The sequence below is a fragment of the Anabrus simplex genome, chromosome 11 (genome assembly GCF_040414725.1).
Source record: "Anabrus simplex isolate iqAnaSimp1 chromosome 11, ASM4041472v1, whole genome shotgun sequence".
NCBI lineage: Eukaryota > Metazoa > Arthropoda > Insecta > Orthoptera > Tettigoniidae > Anabrus > Anabrus simplex.
Window position 1 is genome coordinate 28,070,507 of NC_090275.1, and position 18,885 is coordinate 28,089,391.

Genomic DNA, 18,885 nt, shown 5'->3' on the forward strand with positions numbered 1-18,885 from the left:
GGTGATGTTTCAGTAAATTTCAAAGTTGTTTGAAATCGTTTAAGGAAAAAAGTAGATAAATATTTCATAGGGAATACACCAAGTATGCGACATTTCTAAATGCAGATCAGTGATTGATTGATTGATTGATTGATTGATTGATTGATTGATTGATTGATTGATTGATTGATTGATTGATATGGGCAATTTGACCGTCGAAATATCAATTCCGTCCCGATTTTAAGGCAGGCTTAAGCCACGTGCAGATTTAGCAACACCGCCTTGCAAAGTCCATTTGAATTCGCCCGCGAAGCGATCTGATTGGCCAACTTCAGCAGTAGATAAAATGACAATTGCGCGAGATATCGAATCATTCATTATATATATATATATCGCAAACGGTCATAGCCGTGTTGAAACACCGGATCCCGTGAAATCTCCGAAGTTAAGCAACATTGGGCGTGGTCAAGATTTGGATGGGTTGTCACGCGCTGTTGCTGAGGGGTAAGGGAATGGAGGAGCGGAAAGGAACTGGCCACCCTACTGTACGTAAACTCCGGCTCAGGCACACCTCTGCTGAGGTTCGATCCTGCCTTCGGGCAGAATACACCCCTACCTTACCTTATATATATATCAGTATGACCGATTGCCTACGTGGCTCAGGCGGCAACGCGCCGAACTCTCGCTGCTGCGTTCCGTGGTTCAAACCTCGCTCACTCCATGTGAGATTTGTGCTGGACAAAACCGAGGCGGGACAGGTTTTTCACCGAGTACTCCGGTTTTTTCCGCTATCTTTCATTCCAACAACACTCTCCAATATCGTTTCATTTCATCTGTCATTCACTAATCATTGCCCCAGAGGAGTGCGACAGGCTTCGTCAGCCGGCACAATTACTCTTCTCGCCGCTGGATAGCTGCTTCATTCATTCCATTCTTGGAGCAGTCGAATGACTGGAAACAGGCTGTGGATTATTATTTTTCATTTTCAGTATGACCAAAGCTTTAATTTTCATATATCCAGTTCATGTTGTTACCAACCACCCTACATAATTATCTATCCTTGTCCCTAGGTGAACAGTCAGATAAGTTAGATCGCATACAACAACAACATCAATAAAACAGCTGTAAAAGAAAATTAGTTAATTGATGTAATAAGCATATTTGTTTTTATTAATGGTTATGAATTTCATGTTTTTGGTCCGTATTGAACTGAGAATAATATATAAGTAATAATAATAACAACGTACACGTTTCCACCTTTTCAATACTAAAATATATTCACAAAATTATAAATTACACGGTACTAGATGGGTCGAAACTAGTACCGTGTAATTTATAATTTTGTGAATATATTTTAGTATTGAAAAGGTGGAAACGTGTACGTTGTTATTATTATTACTTATATAATATTTGTTTTTGTCGCTTCTATCATCCCTATAATTTTGAATATTGAATTCTGATACACCCTGTATCAGTTGGACCATTGGAGTAAGATTGACAACTAGCGTTCTTTGTTATTTAGCAAAGTTCCCATTCCCTATGGCACCCCAGGCAGCAGATCTTTAAGACCCGCGATCTGTTATGTATGAGCGGCAGGTTAATGACCCGGTGATATTCAGCGACATTTCGCATGCCTGACCTTTGCGTCATCATTATTACAACAGCAGAATGCCAAGGAAACAAGCGACGAAATTAGCTTGACAAATGAGGAAGATGTCGAGCACTTCCTTCCTACTCTGCACTGAATGTTAATTTGATTTGGGCACTACGAAGGCCACCATTGTATTCTCTCTTTCCATCGATCTAATACGACTGAACGTTTGGAATCTCATTAAGCTTGCTAGCACGCCATCCAATTTCCAATGTTTTGTTCTCTTTCCAAGGATTCACACGTTTAGGGTACTTGGCACTTTGGACACAACCCATTGCGGCATAACCCTCCTCTTGTGTTACGAGTGAAGCCTGCAGGATAATGATAACAACACTCCGTATCTCCCTCATCCCAGGTAATAACAAAATAAGTCAGAAGATTAAAGTTCCCATGGGAAGTTTTTTTTTTGTTTCTAAACAATACCAAATCACCAAATGTCAAACCATTCTGCGTTGTATCAAACAGCTTTTTAAAGAACGGTTTTGGTTTGATTTTGTTTAATTCAACAAATGAATGAAGTATCAGCCGAAGATTGTAAATGAAACTGACTTCTATATTGAATAGGCCTAGGCACTATTTTCTGATGTGGACCAGTCAAAACCAAAGTGCTGTAAGTCACATTTGTGCATTGTTAGCTATACTGTTAATAATAAGAGTTGGCGTCTGACATTTCTTGGAAGGAGGTCCGTTTACAGCCTGCCGAGGCGGGATAAAGGGAGTGGCTGTGTGGTTGCCATGGAAACGAGGGTGGGGCGACTGCGGTTGCCATGGAGATAAAACTCCAGGGCAGCTCGTCTTGCTGGGAGTTGCCAAACCTGTCAGTGTCTCTGATAAGAACCTGATTGTTTGTGTACCGGGCGGTACACCTCTACACCGTTTATTTAAAAGTTGCGCCAGTTGAAACTCCTCTTCTGGAGGAAGGTTGAACTTTATCTATTCTATTAATTCTCTACTTTCTCAGAAGATGTCACCACGTGGAAAATTTTGAGTTTTTGAACTGTGTCACTTTTGATGTGTTTTTGTTTCGCTTGAAGTAAGAAGTGTGAACTTTCTCTTCTAGAGGACACTACTGAAGATCAACAATAGCGCACCCTAGTGCGGAGTCAAAGAACTATTTTGTTGGAGAAATTTTTATTTCAAAAGTTTGTTTCTTGTTAAATTTCTTTCTGTTATTGTTTAAGTTGGCTGTATACCCCTCTTTTTCCCCTTGTTTTAGATTTATCCAATCCCGAATTTCTTTTAGTAATTTCTGACCAATCTGGTGTATCTTCCCCCAACTTGTATCTGTTGCGGGGTCCTATCCAATAAAAACATTGTGGGCGGGTGTTTTCATTCCCCTAACGCCTAGAAACTTCCGCGAGAGTATATAAACTGCTGATTTTGGGGTCTCCGGGCCACTTCTGTTCCATCTTTCAGTGTATTAAGTACATAGCAGGAGGCGGGAAGCGCCTCTTTCTTCTTCAGCCGTTCAACACCAGGTAATGGCCTATTAATAACTTCTTTTCTTGCTAGGTCGGCAGTTTAACACTCGCGGCGGGTTCGAAGCATTTCCATCATGTAACCTTTTCCTAAAATGTAATTACTCTTTTCATCTTTTTCTTGTAAAGCTACATATTGGGATAGAGAGTGCTAACCCTCTCGAGCTCCCACTCACATTTGTTTTGAGGTGAACTTATTTTCTCAAACTATTCTTCGTTTATGTAATGTAAAGTGTTCTTCTCTAAGTCACCTCTGTAGTATGGGATTAGCCCTTGCGTTAGCGGCCCAGAGCCAGATTAGGTTTTAAAAACAAAGTGTATTAGGAGTGCAAGATCGCCTCCTCTCAAATTGTTATTTTAGAGGTCATGTAATCAACCTTCTTTTCATGTAATAGACCTCCGTAGGTTGGGTATTTTACCCCTGTGAATACGTCCTTAGAGGACAGCTTGAAGGTAGAGTTTGGTGTGGCCTTGTGATAGGCTTACAATTTTGAGAGCGGATCGCTCTTTGAAATTTGTTTCTGTATGCCTCGTGCAGGCTTTATGTGTAATGTTTGGAGCCAGTGCTCCTGGGCATGAATGGGGTTTTCTGCCCCTTGGCTAATTTTTTTTTTTTGGAGTAAGGCGGGGCTGATTGCCCAAGAGTTGTGAAGTAAGGGCACTAAGCCCGAATCCAGTAATATTGTACCTACCTTTTTGCTACTCTGTACCTGTTATGATTGTTATCTCTTGTTTTTGAAAAGAAAATATAACCTAGTTAAATTTTAAATTAATTTTACATTGCACGTTAATTTCGTAGCTTGAAACCCATTCACACCCGCACCTTCTTTCACCTCTACCTACCACGGATATCTCCGTAACAAGTGGTAGCAGAGCGTGGTTGAATGGGTCTCAATTTAGCCCCTTTTGACGGCTAAACATTGCTTTGATTCGAACTCTAATAATTTTCTCAGTTGCTGGAATTTTTTGAGTTTTTCAAAATTGTTCTGTCATCATGCCCGGCCCTCGCGATGTTCTCCTCCTTAACTACTTGCGCAAAGAGGAGTTGATATACGAGTTAACTGTCAGAAATGTGCAATCTGGAGGCACGGTTGCAATCGACACCAACAAGCTTAGAGAGTCCCTTGATTTGCCCATTTCCATCCCCAATTTGGGAGAGAAAGAAATTGATGACTCTCTTTCCACGATCGTCGAGAATATTACTGGGCTAGCATCTGTAGTCAGCTTTTTTGATGAAAACGATCCGTCTCCTAATCAAATTAAGCGTGTGCAAGGCAGGCTGTATCACTTTGCAAATAGAGTTAATGATCTGTTGTCTCTAAAGGTGAATGACGTTCAGAGGAAGGACGCTAATACGCTCCTTGAAACTATTTCTGAATTGTCTAATAAGGTCACTCAATTGCTAACCGGCGAAGTTCCTCCCAAAACTGATCAACCCGCCACGGTGAATGTAGGTAACGAGGAAGAGCCTCCTCAGGGAGAAGTCAATAGGATAACCGTTGCTGCTCAAACTATCTCTGCCCCATCGAACAACGAATCTGAACGCCGTGCGTCATTGGGTAACATCCGCTCTGAATTAACTTCTTTGCCATTGAAACCTTTAACGACTATGTCACCTGGGTTCAGTAGCTTGCCTCATCCATTGGCAATGTTGCTTAGAGGTATCTCTAAGTTTTCCGTCAACACCACCAGTGATGTAATTTCATTTTTAAGATTTCTAGTGGAATTTCAGGATCATGCTCTTGTTTTTTCTCTTTCGCCATGTCAAATTTTGCAAATTATCTATCCGTATGCTATTGGTATTCTCTCTGATAAAATCGTAAGAGCCATTGCCGAGCAATCATCTATTGAGGATTTCCATGCCCATTTGCTAGCTAACTTCATCCCGGCTAGGGCCAGGTCCTCCCTGATTCAGAAGTACTATTACCGTGTACAGCGCTTGGATGAAAACTTGGCTGATTTCATTCAAGATATCAAATTCTACACTAGGGTGTTTGCTCTGCACTTTCCTGAAGATCAGATTGTGCAGGCTATTGTAGAAGGTATTTCGCCATCCTACAGGTCATATTTGTGTTTCGCGGCGTGTCCGCAAACCTTCTCTGAACTTGAAGCATTGGCCGTCTCAGCGGAAGGAGTTAGATACGCCGATTCTTTGCGTGTCGCGAAAGAACCCCCGCCTTCCTTTAGTAACACTCGGCCTCCACCTCGCCGACCAGTCAATCCCCGTAAATGTTATGCTTGCGGGTCGCCTGACCATCTGCGGAATAAGTGTCCTCTGATCAAGTCAAGTGGGACAAGGAATGGAGCAGGGTCATCACAAGGCTGTTTTAAGTGTGGGGCCTTCTCACATATCGCCAAGAATTGCCCAAACTCAAATAGCACCCCCTCCTGCTCAACTTCTGGTGCAAATTCCAGCTATGCCAATAATAAAAAGTGACTAGTGGCGTCGGCTGAGCCGACTAATCCATCTTCCCGAGACTTAGCCCCTAGTAAACAGGTTGTAAATGCAGAGAACGACCAGCCTTCAAATTCATCTTTTGAATGCCCTAAAGAGTGTCTTAGGATTGCGGCGGATACCCCCGCACCTGTTCCTTTTCTTAAGATTGAGTTAAATAACGAGCCTATAACAGCTCTCTTAGATTCAGGCAGTGTTTGTTCCATTATTTCGGCTGATTGGTATTCTAAATTGAAATCTGTTTGTAAACTCCCTGACTATGACTCATCTCCTGTTAAATATGTTTCGGCTAATTCATCTCCATTAGAAATTCTAGGTTCCTTACATGTCAAAATTCGGGTTTTTAAATTTACATGGAAGATCAAATTGTTTGTGGCCAAGCGTTTGTCTTGCCCCATCATATTGGGAGCGGACTTCATTTCTCACACTGGTCTTGTGCTCGATCTCCAGAGTAGGTCGTGCACATTCAAATTTGCGTCCAATTGTAGAATTCCCTTGTTAAAGTGTAATTCTGTATCATGTTCATCTATTTCGCCTACCCAGGATGAGATGTTGTTAGACCTTAGACATCTACCTGAGGAGCAGGCTGATAGTATTCGGAAACTGTGTCAGTCGTTTCCCGAGGTGTTCTCTGATACTCTTGGTGTTACTGACCTTATTGAATACAAAATTGAGGTCACGGATTCGATTCCTGTCCGTTTTCCACCGTATAGGCTATCTCCACCTAAAATGAAGGCTCTGAAAGAAATCATCGATCAGATGTTGAAGGATGGTATTATTAGGCCCTCTAAGTCAGCGTATTCTTCGCCTATTTTTCTAGTCCCGAAACCCCAAGGAGGCTTCAGGCCTGTCATTGATTACAGGGCTCTCAATCGGAAGGTGGTGTTGCAATCTGTGCCCCTTCCCGACCTTCATTCTTGCTTTTCATGGTTTCGTAAGGCCAAGTTCTTCACCATCTTGGACTTGAATCAGGCCTATAATCAAATTCCCCTTGCCGAAGAGTCTAAACATCTTACAGCGTTTGCCACGGACTGGAATTTATATGAATACAACCGCGTGCCTTTCGGGCTCCCCACGGGGGCAGCTGTGCTCACTAGGCTACTAGATAGGGTCTTTTCCGACATCAAATTTGAGTACTTATATCACTACTTGGATGATGTCGTCGTATTTTCCGAAACCTTTGAAGAACATCTAGATCATTTGCGAGAAGTTCTCAATCGCCTTCGTAAGGCTGGGTTAACTGTTAAGTTGTCCAAGGTTGCCTTTGCTAAGCCCTCTATGTCATTCCTAGGGCATATTGTGTCACCTGATGGTGTAGCAGTCGATCATTCTAGAACACAGGCCATCCGTGATTTTAAACCTCCCAAGGACATTAAAGGTATCGCCAGGTTCATTGGCATGGTGAATTTCTTCAGGAAGTTCATTCCTAATTTTGCTAATAGAGCGGCGCCCTTAAACCTTCTCCGTAGGAAAGGCATCAAATTCGAGTGGGGACCGTCTCAACAAGCCGCTTTTGAAGACCTTAAATTAGCTCTCTGTAATGCCCCTGTACTTGCTATGCCTGATTTCTCGAAGAAATTCATCGTCCAAACCGACGCGTCGTCGTCGGCGGTAGCTGCAGTCCTTCTTCAAGAGACTGAACTAGGGAGGCGCCCCATCGCCTATGCATCTAGGACTCTCTCGGCTCAAGAAGCAAAGTACTCCATATATGAGCTTGAAGGTTTGGCAGTTTTATTTGCCTTAGAAAAGTTCCGTCTCTATCTGGAACATGTCAAATTCGACTTGGAGACAGATAATCAAGCCTTAAGCTGGGTCTTAGGTAGGCCGCGTCGTACTGGTCGTATAGCCCGTTGGGCCATCCGTATTTCTGCCTTCCAATTCGATGTACGACATATCAGAGGTACTGAAAATGTTGTTGCTGATGGACTCAGCCGTATGTTTTCTAACGACGTCGAGACCCATGAACCTGTCGACAGTTCATCACCTTCCGAGTCCATACTATCTGAGGTTAATGCCATCCTAACAGATGCTCCCATGCTCTTTAGGGATATCGAGAAATACCAACGTGAAGATCCGACGCTGGGTCCGATAATGGAAACCCTTTCTTCTGGGGAACATGTCGTCCCTTATGTTCTGAGGAATGGTGTTTTATGTTGCCCATCGAGGCATGATAAGATGATGAAGGTTGTCGTGCCAGCGGTGCTTGTGCCTATGATCTTCAAGTATTATCATGAGACCCCATTAGGAGGGCATCTTGGAATCTTTAAAACCCGTGAAAAAATTCGTGAAATGTTCATTTGGAAAGGTATGGACGGTGAAATCCGTGAACTTGTAAAAGCTTGTAAATCTTGTTTGCTTAGTAAACCCACCATGTCCACCAAGGTAGGCCTTTTGTCTTCGCATCAAGCGTCGCGCCCCATGGAACGCCTGTATATCGATTATGTAGGACCCTTCCCCCAGTCAAAGGGTAATGCTAACAAGTTCATCTTTGTGTGCGTAGATGGCTTTACTAGATTTTCTTGGTTATTTCCGACTAAGCTGGCTACCGCTCAGTCCACCATTACTTGCCTAAATTCTATTTTTGCTTCTTTTGGTCCGTGCCAATACATTGTATCTGATAATGCTAAAGCTTTTACATCAAATCTGTTTCGTAAATTCTGTTTTGACTTGTCCATCTCTCATGTAACTACATCTGCTTATTACCTTCAACCATCTCTGGCTGAACGGGTTAACCGTAATCTCAGGTCCGCACTTATTGCCTATCATCATGAAGATCATTCTAGGTGGGACACGTCCCTGCATTGGTTAGCTTTTGCTTTGAATTCGGCGGTTCATGAATCACACAAATTTACTCCAGCTTCTTTGATGTTTAAGTTCGTTCCCAACACGCCGCTCTCTAACCTCTGGTCTCTGAATGACATTCTGCCCGAGACAATAGATCCGGACAACATTAAAGATCTTTGGAAGAAGGCTAAAGCTAATCTTAAAGTATCTCATGAAAAGGTTAGGGAAAGGTATGATCGTGGACGGAGACCCCCCACTTTGAAGGTAGGTGACCAGGTTATGGTCAAAAATTTTGTTCCCGCGGGCAAGCTTGCCCCCAGATTTCATGGGCCTTGTATCATTCTCGATTTTCTTACGCCGGTTACCTTATTGCTAAGTAATCCAGCCACCGAGAGGATATTTAGAGTTCACCTGTCCCAGGTGAAACCGGTGTAATTTCTGTGTTAACTTGCTTCATATTATTTTGAAAGGATATGAAGGTTATATTTTTTTTTTTGAGTTTCACTTTTAAGGCATTCTGCCCCTTCTGTAATATTTTGGTTTTAGATGTAAGCCTTGTGTAAAACCTGCCCCGACCCGTTAAACTGCCATCCTGTTCTTGCCACGGCCATTACCACGCTCCCGTCTCCTGCTCCACCTTACACTGTGGCTTCATAATAGTAAATGCCATGGATATCTACACGCCGCTGGCCCCTCAACCTCTCCACAAGCCTGTACCCTCAAAGAAAATGATTGTCCAACACAATTCTGCCGCCTAGCTTTAATGTTTCAGCGCCCCCGCAGCCGCGCAGCGCCGTGCAGCGACTGGGGAGGGGGATGGGCCCCCTCCTCTCCAGCGAGGACGACATGTGCACGGCGAGCCGGAGCTCTCCTCCCGGCCAAGGCTGATGTGCGGCGCACGACCTGCTACATGCCCGCAGCCTGTATCTGTTCACCGCGGGCGCGGCGTACTTCAACACCTCTGCTCCCCTCATAGTGCGGGCGAGCGGTATCTCAGGGTACTTGAGGGGTCCGAGCGGCCTCCGTTGGACGCAAGCTGCAACGGCCGGTCTGGCCATCCGACTCAATCTACATCAACTACATGGACAGTCACCATAAGCAATAACTACACTTGGGAATTCAACAACAATATTTGGTGGACATTGCAAAATTTTTCTTCACCTTTAAGTATTAAAAGTTTATCTTCAGAAATTCAAATTCTACAAACATAAAGACTTTCATTCACCTGCAACAACAACATTTTGAAACTGAATTAAGAAATCTTGTAAATGCTTCTGCTATCTATCTTCGTATCAACATCATTACTTGGACTTTGTTTCAAACTGATTTCATGTGTCACCCCTGGAGGAACTTTTGGGGGGGGAGGTCTGTACCGGGCGGTACACCTCTACACCGTTTATTTAAAAGTTGCGCCAGTTGAAACTCCTCTTCTGGAGGAAGGTTGAACTTTATCTATTCTATTAATTCTCTACTTTCTCAGAAGATGTCACCACGTGGAAAATTTTGAGTTTTTGAACTGTGTCACTTTTGATGTGTTTTTGTTTCGCTTGAAGTAAGAAGTGTGAACTTTCTCTTCTAGAGGACACTACTGAAGATCAACAATAGCGCACCCTAGTGCGGAGTCAAAGAACTATTTTGTTGGAGAAATTTTTATTTCAAAAGTTTGTTTCTTGTTAAATTTCTTTCTGTTATTGTTTAAGTTGGCTGTATACCCCTCTTTTTCCCCTTGTTTTAGATTTATCCAATCCCGAATTTCTTTTAGTAATTTCTGACCAATCTGGTGTATCTTCCCCCAACTTGTATCTGTTGCGGGGTCCTATCCAATAAAAACATTGTGGGCGGGTGTTTTCATTCCCCTAACGCCTAGAAACTTCCGCGAGAGTATATAAACTGCTGATTTTGGGGTCTCCGGGCCACTTCTGTTCCATCTTTCAGTGTATTAAGTACATAGCAGGAGGCGGGAAGCGCCTCTTTCTTCTTCAGCCGTTCAACACCAGGTAATGGCCTATTAATAACTTCTTTTCTTGCTAGGTCGGCAGTTTAACACTCGCGGCGGGTTCGAAGCATTTCCATCATGTAACCTTTTCCTAAAATGTAATTACTCTTTTCATCTTTTTCTTGTAAAGCTACATATTGGGATAGAGAGTGCTAACCCTCTCGAGCTCCCACTCACATTTGTTTTGAGGTGAACTTATTTTCTCAAACTATTCTTCGTTTATGTAATGTAAAGTGTTCTTCTCTAAGTCACCTCTGTAGTATGGGATTAGCCCTTGCGTTAGCGGCCCAGAGCCAGATTAGGTTTTAAAAACAAAGTGTATTAGGAGTGCAAGATCGCCTCCTCTCAAATTGTTATTTTAGAGGTCATGTAATCAACCTTCTTTTCATGTAATAGACCTCCGTAGGTTGGGTATTTTACCCCTGTGAATACGTCCTTAGAGGACAGCTTGAAGGTAGAGTTTGGTGTGGCCTTGTGATAGGCTTACAATTTTGAGAGCGGATCGCTCTTTGAAATTTGTTTCTGTATGCCTCGTGCAGGCTTTATGTGTAATGTTTGGAGCCAGTGCTCCTGGGCATGAATGGGGTTTTCTGCCCCTTGGCTATTTTTTTTTTTTTGGAGTAAGGCGGGGCTGATTGCCCAAGAGTTATGAAGTAAGGGCACTGAGCCCGAATCCAGTAATATTGTACCTACCTTTTTGCTACTCTGTACCTGTTATGATTGTTATCTCTTGTTTTTGAAAAGAAAATATAACCTAGTTAAATTTTAAATTAATTTTACATTGCACGTTAATTTCGTAGCTTGAAACCCATTCACACCCGCACCTTCTTTCACCTCTACCTACCACGGATATCTCCGTAACAGTTTGTATAAGAGTGATCGCAAATGGGACGATACCGCCTGGCCAGGTGGTCTATAACAGATCACAGCGGTCAAAATGAAGGAGGGAACAAGTGAGCCGGAAGCGAGGGGTAAGATCATGTAGAAAAGAATGCTGGAATGTGGCAACATCGTGAAATGGCACGTGCAGTGCTCCTCCCTCCAACCTTACCTGTCAGACGCCAACTTTAGTTAAGTCTAGTATAGTAAGATGTAATAGTTTTCTTTAACAGAAGCAGTTGTGTAAATTCACTGCCAATAATTCATTTACAAGATAATAATGACCACGTCCACAATAATAAAATTCCACAGCCTGTTTCCAGTCATTCGACTGGGTCAGGAATGGAATTAATGAAGCCCCCATCTAGCGGCAAGGATAGTAATTGTGCCGGCTGCCGAAGCCTGTCGCACTCCTCTTGGGCAATGATTAGTGAATGACAGATGAAATGAGATGATACTGGAGAGTGTTGCTGGAATGAATTATGACAGGGAAAACCGGAGTGAAACCTGTCCAGCCTCCGCTTTGTCCAGCACAAATCTCACATGGAGTGACCGGGATTTGAACCACGGAACCCAGCGGTGAGAGGCCGGCGCACTGCCGCCTGAGCCACGGAGGCTCTACTCCACGTCCACAATAACAACAGAAAATATATTATACTTAAGACAAACTGACTTATCTGGTTGAAGTCACTTTTATTAACAATATTCAGAATATTAACAAGATAACTCAACTTATCTGGTTCTTGCCGGGGACAGTTGTGTATTCTTGAATAATCTGGAAGTAAAAATTTGGCTATTTCTTCAAAATTATTGCTATCAATGTTTATATGACTTTATTTCCTTAGTTACTTGCGTGCTGCCCTTGTAAATTTTGGAACCTTTCTGAAGGACACTCTGTATATAGAATGGTTGCCCAGTTTTATTTCCTCTTAAAACAATAATCACCACCTCCACTCTTACAACAGGTAGGGGGATACCGGACATATATTGCACCGCTCCCGTCCACAGGGAGTTGTAAACCAGTGGACAAGATACTTGTGCCTCTCCTTAGAACAACTCAGCCTCGCAACACGTGCCCTTATCTCGCACCGTAATGTAGGTAGGTGGTACACCCAGCTGTAGGCAGCACGCTGAATGGACGCTATGGGACGGCGCTATTGATTGTACAAGGCAGGCAGGCAGGCAGGCGACGCAGTGTCTGTCTGAGCGTCCTTGAGCGCGATACGCATGCGCCGTGCTAGTCAATACTCCAACACCGTAAAACTTATAAATGACTCATCGTTCCCTCTACCATCGATTTTTTAAAAGGATAAATTTGCATTCGAAATGTAAATTTAGCTGCAAACTCGGCAAACCACCACCAACAGTTGCATGAATGAAGAAGTTGCTGATCTGGTGAAAATACTGTCGTGCTTTTCAGACATTTCTTCTAGTGTCCCTATTCTCGAAGCTGAAACTTGTGCTCCCCTTTACAATATTTTATCTTTTGAACTAAATACACTTTGTACATCGCCTCCATAACATAATCAGTATCCAGTATTCGGGAGATAGTAGGTTCGAACCCCACTGTCGGCAGCCCTGAAAATGGTTTTCCGTGGTTTCCCATTTTCACACCAGGCAAATGCTGGGGTTGTACCTTAATTAAGGCCACGGCCGCTTCCTTCCAACTCCCAGCCCTTACCCTGTCCCATCGTCGCCATAAGACCTATCTGTGTCGGTGCGACGTAATGCAACTAGCCATAACATAATATACCTATAATACTTATAATAATAACAACAACAAAGAAAGGGCAGAAAAAGTGGTACTACAGATATCGTTCGAGAAAACTAAATTCATGTGTTCAAAGAAAGACATTAAGAGCCTAAGAACAAAACATGATACAAGTGACAGGACCCGTTACTTTAAATACCTACAGTCATAGTAAAAAGTATTCGTACACTTAATACGGAAACAAAAAAATACTTTATTTGGTACACTTATTGCCATGTACGTTGTATAACATAAATAGGTTAGCTTTCTCTACACTATGTAAGGATATATACACCATAAAACATACAATTGAAAGACGTCCCTGTCATTAATACATAAATAACTGAAAATACCACGATTTCATACTCATAAAAAAAGTATTCGTACAGTCCGGTTTTACTTTCATTCCCCACTGATTTTATTTCACATTTAGTATTTTGTTGGCAGTCCTTTTGATTTTACAATGGCCTCAAGCCGCCTAAGGATTGAATGAACTAGCTTGGGGGTGAAGGTAGGCTCAATCTTACCTCCATTCTTCCAAAAGAGCCATTTTCAAAGCTGTCTTTGATGACATATTTATTATGCTCAGTCCCTCTTTAATCTTCAATCGGATTCAGATCCGGGGATTTGCGGGGGGGGGGGGGGGGTTTGGTGTTACCATATATTTGGGTGTGTTGTATAAAATCCACAATCGTATATCAAGGGCCTTATGATTTAGATCATTATCTACATAATTATCCAGAAGTCCCATATTTTTCGGCACTAGATGCTAGATGTTTCTTCAAAATTTCAATATAGTATTTACGGTCCATCTTTCCATCTATGAATTCTCAGCTCATGCACCCCCAAATCATTAAACAACCTCCACCATGTTTCACTGAAGGAAGCAAATTTTTTCTTCGAGTTTTGTGTTCTTTTCTCCTCCCCACCTTTCTGCCATGTTCATGAAAAATAGTGAATTTTTCTTTCATCCGTAAATATAACTCGATACCAGAATTCTAGAGAAGCATGTTTATAGTCTGTAGCATATTGTAGTCTTTTCTTCCTATTTGCTGAAGGTAATTCAAGGTTCACCGGGCATTCTCATTCGTTTATAAAAACTTTTGAATTGTGGAAGCACAGATATTAAGTTTTAAATCATTTCCTAGTTCAGACCTCAGTTTTGCAGCACTGATTCTAGGATTTTTCCTAAGTTTCTTGAGGTTTAGTCTTTCAGTTGGTTCGTCTAGTTTGCATGGACGTCCACATCTATGTGCATTTTTGAAAGATTTTCTCTCACCATACCTGTCAATAATTCCCTGAATTGTAGATCTTGGTCTATTCACATGTTTCGATATTTCCGAGAGCGATTTACAGGAATTATGAGCCCGGATTATAATTATTCTCTCTTCTTCTGTTGTTTCTTTCATTTTGCGGTCCATCTTACTGATTGACTGTAACACTTGTTGTTTAGAACGATTGAAGCACAACTGACAACTGACTTGGTAAAAGACGTGACGTTGCAAGTGATGTCATCAAGGACTTTGATGTGAAGATAAACCACCTGTACGAATACTTTTTATGCATCTATGTTTTGGAAATTATTGGATGCTACGCTTGTTAAAACAAACATTTCCAAAGTACTATTGTTATTTCCGGTACGTATTCACATTCATGTTTCGCAAAATACCGAAATATAGAAAAGTAGTGAAATTTCTAGCGGCCTATGGACAATACGTCAACTACAAACGACAATATTGCTTAACGTTTAAGGTGTACGTATACTTTTTCCCATGACTGTAGGAGAACTTATCGAGCCGACAGGCCTTGAAAAGATCTCACAATAAACTCGTTTCGAAAAAAAATTAAGAAAGCATTGAGGTTAGTCCAAAACATCTACAACAAAAAAAATCCATGTCAAGACATACAAAAATTCGGCATTACAACACAGTCATAAACCCAACAGTCTTTTACGCAAGTGAAAACACTGGTGCTCAACAGAAATCGAGAACTAGAAGAAGTAAAAAAAAAAGAGAGGAAGATCATTAGGAAAATCTAAGGAGCATGATACACCCAATACGGTTACAGGTTACAATCAGTCATAACAACAGAAACGTTCTTAAGCATCGAAAGTGACATTAGGAAAAGACGAATGCAATTCTTCGGTCATCTCACTAGATAACCAGAAAATCAACTGATAAAAAGGAAAAGAGATTATGTAACCTCACTTAAGAACTCAACACGCTGGCTTAACGAACTTCGTAAGGACCTCAAAAACAGCAAACATAAGTTCAACAGACATTCTAGAATGAGACATGTTTAGACACAAAGTAAGCAGTTGGGAAGCTACATCAGAGCAACCACAATAAAAACCCCCATGGTACTTAACGCCTCTGAACGTCTGCCCAGCGACCGCTGCTCAGCGTGAAGGCCTGCAGATTACGAGGGGCCGTGTGGTCAGCACGACGCATCCTCTCGGCCGTTATTCTGGGCTTTCGAGACCTAGGCCGCCATCTCACCGTCAGATAGCTCCTCAATTCTAATCACGTAGGCTGAGTGGACCTCGAACCAGCCCTCAGGTCGAGAGAAAAATCCCTGACCTGGCCGGGAATGGAACCCGGGGCCTCCGGGCGAGAGAGGCAGGCACGCTACCCCTACACCACGGGGCCCGTACAACAAAAACAGTAGAGACCAAAGTGGTCGGAAGAACGTAAAAAAGCCTTCTCGGAAAGAGTGAAGACCTATTGGAACAACAAGAAGAACCCACAGAAGAAATGATTGCTATTTTCCCGTCTTTCAATATTGGGAGAATTTACTACTACTACTACTACTACTACTGATTCCTTACTACATTGTCAAGGCCGAAGGGATGACACAACCGATGTTGGCCAATGGACAAAAAAGCTAATACCCGACATAGGAGACTGGCTTAAATGTAAACATCGGCAGGTAGATTACTATCTGTCGCAGATCCTGGCAGGACATGGAAGATTTGGCGTATACGCCATGAAGATGGGAAAATGCAGGAAGATGGTTGTTGGTACTGTTCTGAAAGGGATACAGTAGAACACACTTTCTTCTACTGTTTTCGATGGGAAGAAGAAGGAAGGAAACGCTGTCAACAACTTGGCCGACGACTCACGACAGAGAATCTGGTTCAGATTATGTTGGAGAGCCCGCTTGCCTGGAACACAGTAAAGGCAATGGCGACATGCATTATGGGGACGAAGGAGAAATAAGAGAAAGAACTTAATAATATACATCACTCCATTCTGATGTAATGCCGTCAAGCAGTTCCAGAATGGGCTCAGTGAAGAGGGCAGGGGTTTTTAGTTGGTGGAAATCCAACTCCCACACAGAGTCGTGTCTTTAAAAGACTTTCCCCTACCACAACCAACTACTACTACTACTACTACTACTACTACTACTACTACTACTACTACTACTACTACTACTACTACTACTACTACTACTACTACTACTACTACTACTACTACTACTACTACTACTACTACTACTACTACTACTACTACTACTACTACTACTACTACTACTACTACTACTACTACTACTACTACTACTACTACTACTACTACTACTACTACTACTACTACTACTACTACTACTACTACTACTACTACTACTACTACTACTACTACTACTACTACTACTACTACTACTACTACTACTACTACTACTACTACTACTACTACTACTACTACTACTACTACTACTACTACTACTACTACTACTACTACTACTACTACTACTACTACTACTACTACTACTACTACTACTACTACTACTACTACTACTACTACTACTACTACTACTACTACTACTACTACTACTACTACTACTACTACTACTACTACTACTACTACTACTACTACTACTACTACTACTACTACTACTACTACTACTACTACTACTACTACTACTACTACTACTACTACTACTACTACTACTACTACTACTACTACTACTACTACTACTACTACTACTACTACTACTACTACTACTACTACTACTACTACTACTACTACTACTACTCAGTTGAAGCAAGCTAACAAAGAAAGAATTGCGAAACCTCAAGGAGCATTCAAAACTACTTGGAACAGATACAATAAAAGAGCTATATCAAAAAGGCAAAATTACGACGTTATAACACAGTAGTTTCCTCATCAAAATCTTAGGACCAAAATGCGGAAATGGAATTTGGATGAAAAAGAAATAACATGAAATCAAACAAGTTACAGAAAAAAAAATCACAGATACCATCAGGAAACGGCGAGTATAATTTTATGGTCACTTATATAGAATAGATAAGAATAGGTTCACAAGAAAATTTTAAACTTTGCTTATCAGCGAAAATTCATAACAAATACCTAAAAAAACCAGTGAAGACTTAAATGAAATTGGAATTAATGAAGAAACCATTCAGAATAAAATTCAGAAACTTAATTCACAAACACACATTTCTTGCAAAGCCCACCCGACTAAATACAGGATGGACTGAACAACGTAAAAAAGGAACACGGCGAGAGGATGAAGAGAAGAAGATAAACCAAGAAAAGTGCTATCAATTTCAAACGCTCCCCTTAGTTGGGCATAACGAATAAGAAATACTAATAATAATTATAATACTACTAATAATAATAAACAAATAAATAATTATAACTGCGTTCTTGACCAACATTAAACAGACCCCTCAGCTGTTGAAGTTAGGGGACAAAAAAAACAAAAAAAAAAACAAACAAAAAAAACAAAAAAAAACAAAAAAAACAAAAAAAACAAGGAGAGTTAAGAGCTTTAACTATTTGAAAGAAACATTACAAGAGAATGGCTCGGAAAAGAATGTCATTAAGGAGCGGGCGAGAAAAATGGAAATGGCATTTCAACTGACGAGGAACACCTACAAGAAAAAGGTTCTTTCTTATCGGGCAAAACTAAGGCATCTGGACACTGTTGTTAAGCCTGAGTGCCTGTGTGCACAGCGGAAACATTTAGATATGATTGGAAAAGGTGGACTTGAAGACGTCCGGAAGAGAGGAAGAAAAATGCTAAGAAAAATGCTTTTTTTTTTTTTTTTTTTTTTGCTATTGGCTTTACGTCGTACCGACACAGTTAGGTCTTACGGCGACTATGGGACAGGAAAGGGCTAGGATTGGGAAGAAAGCGGCCGCGGCTTTATTTAAGGTACAGCCCCAGCATTTGCCTGGTGTGAAAATGGGGAAACCATGGAAAACCCTCTTCAGCGCTGCCGACAGTGGGCTTCGAACCCACTATCTCCCGAATACTGGATACTGGCCGCACTTAAGCGACTGCAGCTATCGAGCTCGGTAAGAAAAATTCTAGGCCCAATTTTTTTTTTTTAAATGGAATGAGGAGAGTCAAATCTAACAAAGAATCTTATGAATGAAGAGGAATGAATTAGTGAGGAAGAGAAGGTTACAGTTCTATATTGAAGATGGACAATAACAGACTAACAAAGAGTATCTTTAAATTCTTCAGGAAGAGGAAGACATAGATCGGGTTCCGCAAGGTGATATAATGGACAAAAATCGATGTAGAGAGCTCGTCAAAAAGTTCCGTGGTTTCCAGGAGACTGGGGAAACGTTCGTGATAAAAGGGAGGTCCTATACGGAGAAAGTAATTAGGAGAAAGAAGGAAAAGATGCTGGCAGAGAGTAAAGGCAGAGAAAGGCTAAAAAGACCGCAAACTTTGTCAAACGTGTTCCAAAGACGGCCGAAACGAAAGAAATAATAATAATGATTATGAAAAAAATTAGTATACCTTGGTAAGTGTGCGGTCAAAATAGGATTATAAATTTCCTATAAAAAACAGAATGTATTACTAGTATCAATAATGCACTTTAAGAAATTCAAATATCCAAAAACAAAAGAATTAAAAGAATGAAAACATTAAAATACT